We start from the raw sequence: 16,988 nt of genomic DNA, 5'->3' as shown, positions 1-16,988 counted from the left end.
CTAATGGCAGTAGCTATTCTCTAAGTGAACTTAATAGCAGGTAATGGATTTCTCCAAGAACTTATCCAATCCTTTTTTAAACACAGCTATACTAACTGCACTAACCACATCCTCTGGCAACAAATTCCAGAGTTTAATTGTGCGTTGAGTAAAAAAGAACTTTCTCTGATTAATTTGAAATGTGCCCCATGCTAACTTCATGGAGTGCCCCCTAGTCCTTCTATTATCCGAAAGAGTAAATAACCGATTCACATCTACCCATTCTAGACCTCTCATGATTTTAAACATCTCCATCATATCCCCCCTCAGCCGTCTCTTCTCCAAGCTGAAAAGTCCTAACTTCTTTAGTTTTTCCTCATAGGGGAGCTGTTCCATTCCCCTTATCATTTTCGTAGCCCTTCTCTGAACCCATTCATCCGTCACTCCACCCGAGTTGTACAGATTTCGAATCAAATTCTTCTTCAAGGGTTATCCTGTCGTTTATAAACCGTTGTTCATTTAATACTGGAGTTTGTGCCACACTAATGTGACATAGGTGCTCGATAGCCTCCTCCCCAGCATATTAATGGCAGTCTGACTCCCAATGTTTCACTGTTGAATTTTAAAGTCACCTGGGTCTCCAAGGAGAACCGGTCAAAACAGATCTTTCATACCAGGGACATCCAATCAAGTTCCTCGTTCAACCCACCGGACTGTTCTGTTCTCAGCTTGTATATTCAAAACTGCTCACGATTGTTTAATCTCGTTGTGAGATCGCCAAAACCCACTGCTATGTGTTCTATCACCGTCCACTTTAACTGCTCAATGGTATGCCGGCAATCCACACAATGTGCTACAGTGAGTGCTGAAAGATTTAAACATATAACTCTAGCAGCTGCCACTTTACCCACGCGGCCGTCGTCCCTACCTTCTGGCTCTTTATTATGCCTTATGCAAAGTAAGCATTCACTTTGTAAACATGGAAAACGCAGAAACTGTCGTTGGTGTAATAAGGCCGCAGCTTTTATTTAACACATAGAGAAAAACTTCCCTGGGTACCCAAGCCGGTATGAGATGTGCACCGCTGCCCGCCATAGGGACCAAGAAAGGCAGCCTTACTCCATGGGCCCCCCGCCTTGTCCCAAAGCAAGGGGGCCCCGACCATTGGCACATTCTACGCCCCCACCTTTTTGCGCCACCCAAGGCCCTGCTCGGCTACCACGCCGTCCTATGATGTCACCAGCACCACTTGCAATATGCCCAACCGGCCCGGATAACCGCCAAAACACGAGGTAGGGTGGACCCTTGCCTCATGTCCCCCACTTAAAAATTAAGCTGCGGCCTGTGTCTTTTTCTCATCCTGTAGAGCATTATTCATTATGCCTAAATCATCAATCGGCCTACAGGTCCTTTATTATTATCTCCCCCTAGCAACCCTCGAACCCCCGGGTGCCGTAGTAGGGGCAGTAATTGTTCTCAACACAAGCCAGGCTTTCACATCCATGTGATGACCCGTCTTGGCAATGCCGGTCCTTAGTGTGGTCCATAGGGTCATAGGTCCTTACCCCCCCAGGTGTATCCTTATTATTATTATTATTATTATTATTACCTGTGTAGCAACCCTCCAGACCCTCGGGTGCCATAGTTGGGGTAATAACTGTTTTCGACACATGCCATGCCTTGAGCCAACCCACCCTGGCAGTGCCAGTCCAAAGTGTGGTCCATAAGGTCATGCATGTGCTCCCTTATTGGTCTTCCGCATATACGATTGCCCAATGACCAAGCTACACTCTTAGGGGTAGATTTTATAAAAGTACGCCCGCGCGTACTTTTGTTCGCTCACCAGGCGCAAACAAAAGTATGCCAGATTTTAATAGATATGCTCGTAGCCGCGCGTATCCTTTAAAATCCAGGGTCGGCACGCGCAAGGCTGCCTAAAATCGGCATCCTGCGCGCGCGCGCCGAGCTGCACAGCTTGCCTCCGTTCCCTCCGAGGCTGCACCGAAATCGGAGCGGCCTCGGAGGGAACTTTCCTTCCAACCCCCCCCCTCCCCGCACCTTTCCCTCCCTTCCTACCTAACCCCCCCCCAGCCCTATCTAAGCCCCCCCACCTTTGTTTTAAAAGTTACGCCAGCCGGCCAGCATGCAATTCCCCGGCCCGGGAGCTGTTTCGGAGGCCTCGGCTGCGTCCCGTCCCCCGAATGACACGCCGCCATGACACGCCCCCCAGGAAAGCCCCGGGACTTACACACGTCCCGGGGCTTACGCGCGCCGCTGAGCCTATTCAACATAGGCTCGGCGCGTGCAGGGGGAACTTGGGTCAGTTTTTCGGGGGGTACGAGCGTATCTTACGCTCGTACCCCTTTGAAAATCTGCCCCCTAATGTATGGTGGATCTGCAAGGTATAATTAAGCATTTTGTTTGTTATGTTCACTTTATCCAGAGCGATATTTCTGTGGGTCACCCCACCCTGGTATCCAACCATACCGCTTAAATACAAACCATGTCGCCTCATCCCTAGACCATTGGGTCCATCATATTGACCGCATTGGCTTGACATCGTCCTTTCTCGTCATGTCTGCTTGAAGTCCAACTTGTACCATGGTTGTAGCCGCGCCCCGCCAAATATGTTTTGTATTGTGTATCTTACTAGTGTAGCATCCCACTACCTGTTTTTTTGGGCCGCGGATAATCTTCCAGCGTGGTCTGCCTTACACCTGTGCATGGTGGTGGTTGACGCCTCTGGCATCCTAAACCTTAATCCGCTATCTCCTGTGCCCTTTTTGTCAGCTCCGTCGTGCTGCTCCGAAGAAAGCGAATGGGATGGTGGACCTTAACTTTTTCTTCTTCGGCATGAAGGACTTATTATTGGCACCCCACTCGTGTGCTTTGCCAGAATGACCGGCCCTGCCTGGTGCTTTTTCACGGCCTTTCTATAGATAGGGGAGGACATCGGTGACATGCTTTACTTCCATCCGTTTTCTCCCAGGCACTCGTTCGCCTGGACATAGCTCCGGCCCCGTGCCATCCAAGTAGCTGGTGCCACCGATCTGTGTCTTAACTCTGGGGTGGTTACAGCTGAATCCTCTATATGTGTGATGGCATGGGTATCCCCTTCCTTGTATGTTGGGGAGGGGGCGGCGCGTCGGTTAAGGGTGGGCTCTGGCTATAGGCTCAGGCCCACCTATAAAGATTATAACATAAATAACTGTATGTCCGTGCCCTAAAGTATATGTGGGTCGTACCAGCAGAATAGTTAAGTTGAGAATTATGGAACAACGGTCGCGGTTAAACACTTTAAATCTTTCAGCACCCATTGTAGCACATTGTGTGGATTGCCGGCATACCTTTGAGCAGTTAAAGTGGACGGTGATAGAACATATGGCAGTGGGTTTTGGTGATTTTACATACAAATTACATACAAATTGATAATTTCATAATTGAACCCACATCAATGATCTTTTACTAATTAAGGTACATATTAAGGCAAATTAAGTAATTGTGGTTTGAAAATTTTGTTATAGAAAGTTACAATTCATTTTGCTACTATAACTATAATTTTCTCTTCAAAACTTCCTGCTCTATTTTAGGCTCTTGACAGTAGGCGGGTTTACATTTTGTAAGTGGAAGCATGAAGTATGAGTGCATTGCAGAGTGACTTTCCATTGCAAAAACTACATGAAGCTTTAGATATGATTCTTTCTGTTGACTGATAACAAATCCATCAGCAAAGGTACAAAGCTGAGTGAGCAAATAAAATAAAACTTCCACTCCTGAAAGTTAACCCAGTTTAAAGCAAAGGAAGGCTCCCTCATTCATATGAGGATAGAAGCTACCTTATAGTTACCTTCTTAGATAAAAATGTTCTTATCGATATTCAGAATTATTTTTCTTTCCAAGGGTGGTCCTACATAGGTTGGTAATTTTATTTCTTAAACAGTTTGGTGAAGATTTTGTTAAGTGTTGTTCAGAGCAAGGCTTCTGGTTAGGAGAAACATTTGGAGTCAGAAATGTTGATCATGTGAAGGCAATGAGATGACAGCTGCAATGCATAGAAACTTCAAGGAAAATCATCATATTTCAAGGTAACAAAGCATTACTATCAACTAAGGAAAGAGCTATAAGGTGCAAAACCAAGAAAATGAATGATATACTATATTAAAGACAAAAATTGTCCTGCAGAGAACATATTTATTCCTGTTCTTCAGCATGCTTTGGGCTTTTCTACATATGGATCATTTGGTTAAACAGCATACAGTTCAGAGACAATATCCTCTATATAATGGCAACTCAGATCTATGGAAATTATCCACTAAGGGGTAGATTTTCAAACTGCGCGAATTGGCGTACTTTTGCTGGCGCATCAGGCGCAAGCAAAAGTACGCGGGATTTTAGTAGATACGCGCGTAGGCGCGCGTATCCGCTAAAATCCTGGATCGGCGCGCGCAAGGCTATCGATTCCGTATAGCCGGCGCGCGCCGAGCCGCGCAGCCTACCCCCCGTTCCCTCCGAGGCCGCTCCGAAATCGGAGCGGCCTCGGAGGGAACTTTCTTTTGCCCTCCCCTCACCTTCCCCTCCCTTCCCCTACCTAACCCACCCGCCCGGCCCTGTCTAAACCCCCCCCCCCCTTACCTTTGTCGGGGGATTTACGCCTCCCGGAGGGAGACGTAAATCACCGCGCGCCAGCGGGCCGCTTGCGTGCCGGGACGCGACCTGGGGGCGGGTACGGAGGGTGCGGCCACGCCCCCGGACCGCCCCGGGCCGTAACCACGCCCCCGGGCCCGCCCCCAAAACGCTGCCGACACGCCCCCCAAACGCCGCGCCGACCGGGCCCGCCCCCGACACGCCCCCCTCAGAAAACCCCGGGACTTACGCGAGTCCCGGGGCTCTGCGCGCGCCGGTAGGCCTATGTAAAATAGGCGCACCGGCGCGCAGGGCCCTGCTCGCCTAAATCCGCCCGGATTTAGGCGGATTTAGGCGAGCAGGGCTCTTAAAATCCGCCCCTAAGGATTTTGTCCATTGAAGAAAATAGTTGCTTTACAGATTGCAACAAAACAAGAGAGTCTGTTGTATCATATGTTTATTTGGGACCATTTGAAATAATTTGTATCAGAATTGTTTAAAAATGCATGAACTTTGCATTGTCATGTTTGTAACATGAGGAGATCCTTTAATATTGTTATAATCTGTTATGCTTCGACTCCTGAGGAAGGGAGGAGTTAGCAATCTGTTATAATATGCTCCTCCAGAGGGGAGGAGTTAGCAATCTGTTAGGATCTGCTATGCTAATGAGAGGAGCCAGCAGATGAAAGTTAGCAGACTGTTGTGCTCAGCTCCTGAAGTGGGAGGAGTGAGCACACTAATGTAAATAGGTGAATCCTTGGGCCAATGGCAGATGAAAGCGCCCCCAGGAGGATATCCTGTTAGGAACCACCGGCTAGGCTTGGGTATGGAGACAGACACAGATAGTTCTTTATTAGACAGGTTAGTAGAACCACCAGAGGTCGCAGTAGTGAGCTGATATGCCCGGCAGGGCTGATGTCCCTCAGATACTGGAACAGTGATCCCAGGGTTGCTGAGCTGTAGAGAGACTATAGATAGTGATTAGACAGGTTATGCTATATACCTAGCCAGTAGTAGATGACACACTCACATAGATTCTTAAAGCGGCTCAGTAGCTGGAAGGAGTTAGGCTCTCGAGGAGCGAGTACCTGGTTCCAGGGAAAGCTCTGAGAGAGCGATGGTAACTCACAATTGTCTGTATCTGTAATGGCTTCCAGGCAGTAGAAAATCTTCAGTGTATTCAGGAACATGAGCCCTCGTGGCAAGTACCGGTTCCTATATGCAATCTGAAATAGTAACTCACAAATGTCTGTTCCTGCGATAGCTTCTAGACAGTAGAGAATCTTCAGAGTGTTTAGGAACATGGGCCCTCGAGGAGCGAGTACCGGTTCCTATCTGTAATCTGAAATAGTAACTCACAAATGTCTGTATCTGCGATAGCTTCCAGACAGTAGAGAATCTTCAGAGTGTTTAGGAACATGGGCCCTCGAGGAGCGAGTACCGGTTCCTATCTGTAATCTGAAATAGTAACTCACAAATGTCTGTATCTGCGATAGCTTCCAGACAGTAGAGAATCTTCAGAGTGTTTAGGAACATGGGCCCTCGAGGAGCGAGTACCGGTTCCTATCTGTAATCTGAAATAGTAACTCACAATGTCTGTATTTGTGATCACTTCCAAGCAATAGAGAGTCTTCTGAGTGTTCAGGAACATAGGCCCTCGAGGAGCGAGTACCGGTTCCTGTCTTCAATCTGAAATCAAGAAAAGAGAGCGAGGCCCCCGAGGAGCGGGTACCCCTGGTAAGTCCGAGGAGGCAGAGTAGCATAGAGAGAAGCAGGTCCAGATGAATCCCCGCAATCAATCCTTGCTAACTCATATTGTAAGCGCAAGGAAGACCTTTTATGTTGGAAGCGGATGACGTTAATACAGGGGGACGCCCCTGAGGTTCGCGCCCTTGCTGGTACATACTTCGGAGCGTGCATGCGCGTCATCAGGAACATGGCGGATCCGCATGCGTCGAGCTGGTCCGGGGCACCGGGGAGAAGTGGCATGGAGACGCCGCGGCAGCAAGCTGTCCATCAGACCCGGCGTAGATTTTAAGATCTGGCCCCTAAGAGAATTGCAAGCCATGTGTTCCTGTTGTATAAGATTTTTTAAGAAAGGGGGCTGAGTACTCTCCAAAAGTGTTAGATCTTTAAGAACCAACTGCTCAATTGTTGTGATCATGGGGTCAGGAGGACCTGGAGGGAACCATTTAGATGCTCTAGACAATCCCTCAGAGGGGACTCGTGTAGTTTTAGGAAAAAAGTGCATAATTTTTAGTTTCCTAATGAACTTAAACAAATGCATGCTTATTTGGAAGGGGTTATATTTATTTGTGGGTATGAATGACATTCTCTTCTGTAACAGTGTCAACTCATGATCAGATAGATCAAGTGAGGACAGATTGAACACTAATGGATCTCTTACCGGCGTAATCTGGTGACTCTCTTGTGTAATGGATCCTGATTTCATGAACAGGGATTGTAATTCGTGTTTCTGAACTGTGTTTCCCTGCATTGGAAAGGCCTCAGCCAATAACTTCTACTCTCCAAGGACCAAGCTCCAATCACTGAGAAAGACGGCCCTTACATTGTCCTTTCTGAAAATGTGGAAGATGGATATGTCCAGAAGATGTTGCTCTACCCATAATGTGAGCACATCCATTTGCTCTGACGCCTTAGGGCTCTTGGTTCTGGCCTGATGAAGGATGTAAGATACTGTGGACACATTGTCCAACATTTCCTGACTATCCGAGCCTCTAGAACCTTGGCAAACCTCAAGTACACAAGCCGAACTGCACTTGCTTCCAATCGATTGATGCGCCTTGGTGCTCCAGCGATCTTGAATTACCATTCTGGTGTCTTAAGTAAATTCCCTTCCTGAGAAGATCCATTTGCAACCACCACTGCAAGTGGACATTCACCTGTAATGACAAGTGAAGCCTCACCATGTAGTCCTGAGACTGTGGACCCCACTGGGAAGTAATGTGTGCTAAAGAGGCATCATGTGCACCCTTGCCCAGGAGAAAACCTCCAACGTTGCTGTCATCAAACCCAGGACTTGTAGATACGGTCACACTTTGGGCGAATAGACCTTCACAGGGTTTGAACTGGAGCAATGAACTTCTGAATACAAGTCCCTGGCCAAAATACTCAGTCCTGCTAGGAAATGACACGGACACCAAGATACTCCAGTGTCTGAAGCGGCTATAAGCTGCTTTTGGTTAAGTTCACCATTCAACCTAGCTCTTGCAATAATGAGACCACCTCACAAGAACCAGGTGACTCTCTTACATGCTTTTGGTCCAAATCAACCAGTTATCCAGGTACAGGGAACAAAGATGTAACCCCTGCAGAAGGACGCCGCCATTACCACCATGACCGTAGAGAAGGTCCTGGGTGCAGTGGCAAGCTGGAAGGTGAGGGCCTGAAACAGATAAAGACGACCCAGAATGGCAAACCATAGGAGCTATTGATGTTTCCGGTGAATGGGAATATGTAGAAATGTCTCCATCAGATCTAGATATAGGAGAATTCCCCTGATTGCACTGCGATTATTCCAGAGTACAAAGTTTCTATATGGAAATTAGTCACCAGCAAATGACGATTGACTCCTTTGAGATCTAGGATGGACCAAAAGGATCTCTGCATTTTTTTGTACAACAAAAGAATGGAATACCTGCCCATATTTTCTTGCAATTTAGGAACAGGAATTATGACCTTCAAGTCGAACAGCCTCCTTAAGGAAATCTCCACTGCCTCTTTCTTCTGTAGAGAATTGCAAGGAGAGTCTACAAAGGCATCTGGAGGAATGTGAAGAACCTCCGGCGCATAGCCTTCTTTTAACAGTTCCAGGACCCAGCTGTGATAAAAACGAGACAGATGAAATGTACCACTCATGGAGCCCACATTCTTCCGTAGGTTCCTGGATCAAAAGGACAAGAGACTTACCAAAAGGTTGAGATCTCTGAATAGTCCTCTCCTATAGGGACGACAATACCTGTAGCCTCTAGCACAGCCTCTCGTCCAAAAAGGACGTGATGCAGGCTTCTTATCTTCTGGCAAATGAGGGACTTGGGAGTCCCCTCATCTATGTACCATGTTCTCAAACTCACTTCCAAATAAAAGAGAACCCTTAAAGGGTAACCTCGTGAGATTAGACTTAGAAATTCTATCTGCCAACCAATTTTGCAACCACAGCTGACACCTAGCCACTCTAATGGAAGCCACTCTTCTGGCAGCAGAGTAAACAAGTCACAGCCTGCATCAACCAAGAAGTAGGTTCCTGGTTCCAACATCACTCTGCTATTCCACCCTGTTCCCTCAGATTCCTGAGAGAGGTGTAGAGTCACCCGAGCCAAAAGAGGCAGGGAGCAAAAAGAGGCAGTTTGCAAATTCATTGCCATGGTTTCAAGGTCTGCTTAAAGATAGCTTCAATTCTTCTACCATGAGCATCTTTTAGAGCTGCCCTTCCTTCTACCAGAATGGCTGTCTGCTTAGACAGAGAACTCACCAGCACTTCCACCTTCAAAAAATGTAACTGTTCTCTCGCCACCGGTTCCAATGGCTGTAGCCCGCCAAAGAGCATTTCCCCTTTAAAGTTTTGCTTCCAGGAGGGGAAAGAAAAAAGATGCTTGCGTAGGGTGACCAAAATGGGATCAGTCTTTTGCGCACCCATAGAGTCACCCTCATGGCTTCAGAGTCTGAGAATACAGACTCGGTAACTCTAAATCTAGAGGAATTTCCCCCTCATCTAGAGGGGAGAAACCCAAATCCTCATCAGAATCAAACAAGTGCGCGAAAACACCATCATGGCCTACCATTCTTCTGCATATCATCAGGGACCCTTGAACCATGGCGCTTGCACTCAGTAACACAACCCCACTTTGAAGGAATCGTCATCTCTACTGGGTGCCCTTGCAGAAATGTCTATAGTCCCTGGATAATCCCTCTCAGGAAAAGGAGGATGGGCTCATACCAAGCCCTGTAGGCCCCAATCTGATGTCCTCAAATCGAACATCCCCTGAAGATTTTTTCCATCCTAGGGTCAACTGAACAAGGGGACACCCTCAATGAGTCTCCTTCAGCTGCAGTCCCTTCTGACTGAGGGAATGGCCCAGTGTCCAGGCAGCACTGGCATAGGCTCACAGAAATTCTTCGTTGTATTGCCCTTATATGACAAGCAGCACAGATCGCTAGGCCCTTAGACGTTTGTCATAGGCGCTATACTGCCTCACGTTCCCTGTGTGCCCAAATAAAAGATATGCTTAGGTACACTCTTGGAGGCAGATTTTATAAATCTGCGCACACACGTACTTTTGTTCGCGCACCAGGCGCAAACAAGAGTACGTGGGATTTTAATAGATACGCGCGTATCCATTAAAATCCGGGGTCGGTGCGCGCAAGGCTGCCCAAAATCGGCAGCCTGCGCACGCCGAGGTGCGCAGCCTGTCTCCATTCCCTCCGAGGCCACTCCGAAATTGGAGCGGGCTCGGAGGGAACTTTCCTTCCACCCCCCCCTACCTTTGTCGGCAAAGTTACGCTTGCTGGAAGCAGGCGTAACTTTGCGCGCGCCGGCCGGCTGCCCCGCTCCATGTTCCGGTCCCGGGGGCTGGGCCGGAGGCCGCGGCCACGCCCCCGGAATACCCCCGGGCTGAAACCACGCCTGCTGCGCCGCCCCCAAAATGCCGCGTCACTCGCGACACGCCCCTGAAACGCCGCGTCACTCCCGGCATGCCCCCGACACACACCCCCGACATGCCCCTCCATGCAAGCCCCGGGACTTACACGCGTCCCGGGGCTTGCACGCGCTGCCGAGCCTATGCAAAATAGGCTCGGCGCGCGCGGGGGAGGGGTTGGGGTAGGTTTTCGGGGGGTACGCACGTATCCCTTTGAAAATCTGCCCCATAGTATGCTCGTGTTCAAGTAGGCACCCAGTGCATATTCAGATAGGAACTCAGTGTGCGCCCAAGTCGGCATCCAGTGTGCGTTCAAGTCAGTGCTCAGTCCGTGCTCAGTAGGCATTCAGTGCATGCTTAGGTGGGCATTTAGTCCATGCTCAGGTAGGTAGTCAGCGCACGCTCAGGTAGGCGCTCAGTATGTGTGCAAGTCGGCGCTCAGTACGCGCGCAAGTAGGCACTAAGTCTCAAATAGGCACTCTGCAAATATAGGCCATGGCCTTGTGATCAGCAAGCAAGCGCACAAACAAGTGCGCGAAAACACCATCATGGCCTACCATGCAGTTCAAAGAACCAAGCCTCTACAGAAACCGTTGGTCCGATACGAATGACAGCAGTTTTGCTGTTGGATTGCAAAGTATATAGCTAACCCCTGAAGAAGCTGTTTACAGCGAAACACTGGCTGTGTTGGGCTTAGTGATTGGGCTTATTGATTTTCAATCTAGACTGTTGAAATTTTTAAATGCTTTAAAAAAGACCAAAATAATATTTTTGGGACTTTATATAAAGGTGGATGATTGAATTGACCTGATTATCTTTGCACATCAACAGGCTTGCTGACACCTTTTTTCTAAGTTTGTTCTTACTGCTGACCACTATGTGATTTTGATTATTGTTTGGTTCCCCTTGTTGCGACTTTGGTATATGTTTGTTGGGGTTACCTTTGGCTCTGTATTGTTTTGTTATACTTATCGAGACCCATTATCAGGCCTTTTCAATAGTAGGATCAATGTGGAAAGCTCTTCCTGAACATCTCCGATTAGTAACAGACTTGGTGTAATTTAAAAAGGAGCTAAAATCTTTTCTATTCCGTGATGCTTTCAGTCTATCAGATTGATTTTCCCTCTTAGAAGCAATCTCTTGTATATACAGTTAGGTTTCTTGTGTTTAGTAGTCTTGTCTCCTGAGTTTTTATGTGTTGTTAATTTTTGTTAGCATTTGAGTTGCTTTTATGAGTGTTACTTTGAACCTCAGTCAATCTTTTGTAGAATGTGGTAATGTATTTTTTAAAATACATTGAGTTAAAACCTCACATTTATTGAAGCACTGTATTATTATTTTGAATAAATATAAAAATTCTGAAAAAGCTTGTTGAAAGATTATTCAACAATAAGACATCTCTGGCATACTATTGGATGTGCTTAAGCAGAATAACTTGTAAGCAGCTTGATATAGCAGTCATCTAGAAAGTGTCCTTTACATCATTAATACTAGAAATTGATTGGTATGCTTCATTACTAATAAAATTGCAGATCTATTTATTCATTTGAAACTACTTTTTAATCGCCCTTTCCAGAGTTTTAAAAAAAAATCACTCAGAGCAGTGTATATTAAATAATACATAATATAATAAACATAGAACACTAAAAAAAATAAATACAAAAAGCATAAAATATATTTCTTTATTTAAAAGTATTTCTATACTGCTTTTACAATGTTTAAGAACATAAGAACATGCCATACTGGGTCAGACCAAGGGTCCATCAAGCCCAGCATCCTGTTTCCAACAGTGGCCAATCCAGGCCATAAGAACATGGCAAGTACCCAAAAACTAAGTCTATTTCATGTTACCATTGCTAGTAATAGCAGTGGCTATTTTCTAAGTCAACTTAATTAATAGCAGGTAATGGACTTCTCCTCCAAGAACTTATCCAATCCTTTTTTAAACACAGCTACACTAACTGCACTAACCACATCCTCTGGCAACAAATTCCAGAGTTTAATTGTGCATTGAGTGAAAAAGAACTTTCTCTGATTAGTTTCAAATGTGCCACATGCTAACTTCATGGAGTGCCCCCTAGTCTTTCTATTATCCGAAAGAGTAACTAACCGATTCACATCTACCCATTCTAGACCTCTCATGATTTTAAACACCTCTATCATATCCCCCCTCAGACGTCTCTTCTCCAAGCTGAAAAGTCCTAACCTCTTTAGTCTTTCCTAATAGGGGAGCTGTTCCATTCCCCTTATCATTTTGGTAGCCCTTCTCTGTACCTTCTCCATCACAATTATATCTTTTTTTAGATGCGGCGACCAGAATTGTACACAGTATTCAAGGTGCGGTCTCACCATGGAGCGATATAGAGGCATTATGACATTTTCCGTTTTATTCACCATTCCCTTCCTAATAATTCCCAACATTCTGTTTGCTTTATTGACTGCCGCAGCACACTGAACTGACGATTTCAATGTGTTATCCACTATAACGCCTAGATCTTTTTCTTGGGTAGTAGCACCTAATATGGACCCTAACATTATACAACTATAGCATGGGTTATTTTTCCCTATATGCATTACCTTGCACTTATCCACATTAAATTTCATCTGCCATTTTGATGCCCAATTTTCCAGTCTTACAAGGTCTTCCTGCAATTTATCACAGTCTGCTTGTGATTTAACTACTCTGAACAATTTTGTATCATCTGCAAATTTGATTACCTCACTTGTCGTATTTCTTTCCAGATCATTTATAAATATATTGAAAACTAAGGGTCCCAATACAGATCCCCGAGACACTCCACTGCCCACTCCCTTCCACTGAGAAAATTGTCCATTTAATCCTACTCTGTTTCCTGTCTTTTGGCCAGTTTGTAATCCACGAAAGGACATCGCCACCTATCCCATGACTTTTTACTTTTCCTAGAAGCCTCTCATGAGGAACTTTGTCAAATGCCTTCTGAAAATCCAAGTACACTACATCTACCGGTTCACCTTTATCCACATGTTTATTAACTCCTTCAAAAAAAGTGAAGCAGATTTGTGAGGCAAGACTTGCCTTGGGTAAAGCCATGCTAACTTTGTTCCATTAAACCATGTCTTTCTATATGTTCTATGATTTTGATGTTTAGAACACTTTCCACTATTTTTCCTGGCACTGAGGTCAGGCTAACCGGTCTGTAGTTTCCCGGATCGCCTCTGGAGCCCTTTTTAAATAGGGTTACATTAGCTATCCTCCAGTCTTCAGGTACAATGGATGACTTTAATGATAGGATACACATTTTTACTAATAGGTCTGAAATTTCATTTTTTAGTTCCTTCAGAACTCTGGGGTGTATACCATCCGAACAGGTGATTTACTACTCTTCAGTTTGTCAGTCAGGTCTACCACATCTTCTAGGTTCACCGTGATTTGGTTCAGTCCATTTGAATCATTATCCATGAAAACCTTCTCCAGTACGGGTACCTCCCCAACATCCTCTTCAGTAAACACCAAAGAAAGAAATCATTTAATCTTTCCGCGATGGCCTTATCTTCTCTAAGTGCCCCTTTAACCCCTCGATCATGTAACGGTCCAACTGACTCCCTCACAGGCTTTCTGCTTCGGATATATTTTAAAAAGTTTTTACTGTTAGTTTTTGCCTCTATGGTCAACTTCTTTTCAAATTCTCTCTTAGCCTGTCTTATCAGTGTCTTACATTTAACTTGCCAGCATTTATGCATTATCCTATTTTCTTCTGTTGGATCCTTCTTCCAATTTTTGATTGAAGATCTTTTGGCTAAAATAGCTTCTTTCACCTCCCCTTTTAACCATGCTGCTAATCGTTTTGCCTTCTTTCCACCTTTCTTAATGTGTGGAATACATCTGGACTGTGCTTCTAGGATGGTATTTTTTTAACAATGACCATGCCTCTTGCACACTTTTTACTTTTGTAGCTGCTCCTTTCAATTTTTTTCTAACTATTTTTCTCATTTTATCAAAGTTTCCCTTTTGAAAGTTTAGCACGAGAGCCGTGGATTTGCTTACTGTCCCCCTTCTAGTCATTAATTCATATTTGATCATATTATAATCACTATTGCCAAGGGGCCCCACCACTGTTACCTCTCTCACCAAATCCTGTGCTCCACTAAGAATTAGATCTAAAATTGCTCCCTCTCTTGTCGGTTCCTGAACCAATTGCTCCATAAAGCTATAATTTATTCCATCCAGGAACTTTATCTCTCTAGCTTGTCCCGATGATACATTTACCCAGTCAATATTGGGTAATTGAAGTCTCCCATTATTACCGCACTACCAATTTGGTTAGCTTCCCTAATTTCTCTTAGCATTTCACTGTCAGTCTCACCATCTTGACAAGGTGGACGGTAGTATACTCCTATCACTATAGTCTTCCCCGACACACAAGAGGTTTCTACCCATAAAGATTCAACTATGCATTTAGTCTCATGCTAAATCCTGTTGGATTCTGTTGGATCCTGTTGGATTCTATGCCATCCCAGACATAAAGCGCCACACTGCCTCCCAGGTGCTCCTCTCTGTCATTGCGATATAATTTGTACCCTGGTATAGCACTGTCCCATTGGTTGTCCTCCTTCCACCATGTCTCTGAGATGCCAATTAAGTCTATGTCATCATTCACTGCTATACATTCTAATTCTCCCATTTTCTTAGACTTCCGGTTATTAGCATACAAACATTTCAAAGTTTGTTTTTTGTTTGTATTTTCATTCTGCTTTTTAATTGATAGGAATAAGTTAGAATTTTTTAGCTCAGGTGAGTTTTTAGTTAAGACACTTGGACTACTTTTCTTATTATTGGAACCTCAGTGTCGGGATGCCCTAATTCTAATGCATCATTAGTATCCTTTGAAGACACCTCTCTTCGAACCATGCGCTGCTGAGCGACTGTCAGCTTTCCTCTTTGTTCTAGTTTAAAAACTGCTCTATCTCCTTTTTAAAGTTTAGCGCCAGCATTCTGGTTCCACCCTGGTTAAGGTGGAGCCTATCCCTTCGGAAGAGACTCCCCTTCCCCAAAAGGTTTCCTAGTTATTAACAAAACTGAATCCCCCTTTCTTGCACCATCGTCTCATCCATGCATTGAGACTCCGGAGCTCTGCCTGCCTCTGGTGACCTGTGTGTGGAACAGGGAGCATTTCAGAGAATGCTACCCTGGAGGTTCTGGATTTAAACTTTCTACCTAAGAGCCTAAATTTGGCTTCCAGAACCTCCCTTCCACATTTTCCTATGTCGTTAGTGCCTACATGTACCACGACACCCTGCTCCTCCCCAGCACTGTCTAAAATCCTATCTAGGTGATGCATGAGGTCCGCCACCTTCGCACCAGACAGGCATGTTACCAGGCGATCCTCACGCCCACTAGCCACCCAGCTGTCTACATTCCTAATAATCGAATCACCAACTATGACGGCCGACCTAACCCTTCCCTCCTGGGCAGTAGGCCTTGGGGAGATATCCTCAGTGCGAAAGGACAATGCATCACCTGGAGAGCAGGTCCTTGCTACAGGATCCTTTCCTGCTGCACCAGGTTGATGCTCTCCAATCATAAGACTTTCTTCCTTCAAGGCAGCACCAGGGCTGCCAGTCTGAAGTTGGGACTTGGCTACTATGTCCCTGAAGGTCTCATCTATATACCTCTCTGCCTGCCTCAGTTCCTCCAGGTCTCTGAGAGCCAGGAGCTCTTTGCATCGCATGCACATGTACAACTTCTCACCGGTGGGTAAAAAATCATGCATGTGACACTCAATGCAAAAGACTGGGAAGCCCCCCTCTTGCTGCTGGACTGCTGCCTTCATCTCAGTTTTGTTCAGTTCCTAGTTAAGTTTTAGGTTGCTATGGGAGTAGGAATGTATCTAATTAATGTCCTTTAAATGTATTAGTGAATTCACTATATGTCTGGTAGTGGCCTACAGGGGATTGATCAAACTGTCAATAAAGTTTTTGTTGTTGGATTTTTTTTTTTTTTGTGAAAGCGGGTTGGGAAATACAAACAGTTTAACTTCAGTTAGTCAGCCAGAGTGACTCACTGCTCTCTTGATTAACAAATGTTGGTACCTAATCAAACCAAATCACACTACCTCAACACCTTTCCAAGGGGAGTAACTGAACTGAACTTTTCAACCTTTTTACTTAGGTACACACTGTTCCTAGCTTATTTCTAGCTTCTGGCATGTCCCCAAGAGGCTCAGGGCAATCTTGTTGGGAGAGGGGGAGGTTTTTCTGTGCTGGCGCAGGTGGTCATGTAGTGGTGGTAGCTGGCTACCTGCAGCCAACGCGGATGCATCGGTAGGCAGAGCCTAGTTCCATCTCCTCCTCCTCCTCATAAGAGGAGGAGCTAGAGGTATCTGGCAAAAATGTATGGAAAACCATCAGCTGTGTGATGTAGGGCATCTTAAAAACTGTAACTGTGAGTCCATTTATGGGAGAGTGGATCTATAAGAAATTGTCCTACTGGGTCAGACTGAGGGTCCATCAAGCCCAGCTTCCTATTTCCAATAGTGGCCAATCCAGGTTACTAATGCGTGGCAAGTACCTAAACAGTAAATAAATCCCATACTACTAATGCCAGTAGTAGTGGCTATTCCTTAAGTCATCTTGATTAATAACAGTTTTCCTAGCATGTAGCAGATGGACTCAGGATCAATGGGTATAGTGTACTCCTGATAGCAGTTGGAGATGGATCAGATTTCAAAACAGTTTACAGGATACTCAGTG

The 16,988-nt window shown here is 45.5% G+C and overlaps 1 protein-coding gene across 2 annotated transcripts in view; it reads left to right on the top strand.

Annotated features, from left to right (window-relative positions):
• Positions 1-16,988, top strand: part of ATP6V1H (ATPase H+ transporting V1 subunit H) — a 323,801-nt gene that overhangs the window by 269,858 nt on the left and 36,955 nt on the right. The gene's annotated exons all lie outside the window — the stretch shown is intronic.

Source organism: Rhinatrema bivittatum, chromosome 2 (genome assembly GCF_901001135.1).
Source record: "Rhinatrema bivittatum chromosome 2, aRhiBiv1.1, whole genome shotgun sequence".
Taxonomy (NCBI): domain Eukaryota; kingdom Metazoa; phylum Chordata; class Amphibia; order Gymnophiona; family Rhinatrematidae; genus Rhinatrema; species Rhinatrema bivittatum.
Note: the sequence above shows the minus strand (reverse complement) of the source record. Positions and strands in the feature narration are given on the sequence as shown.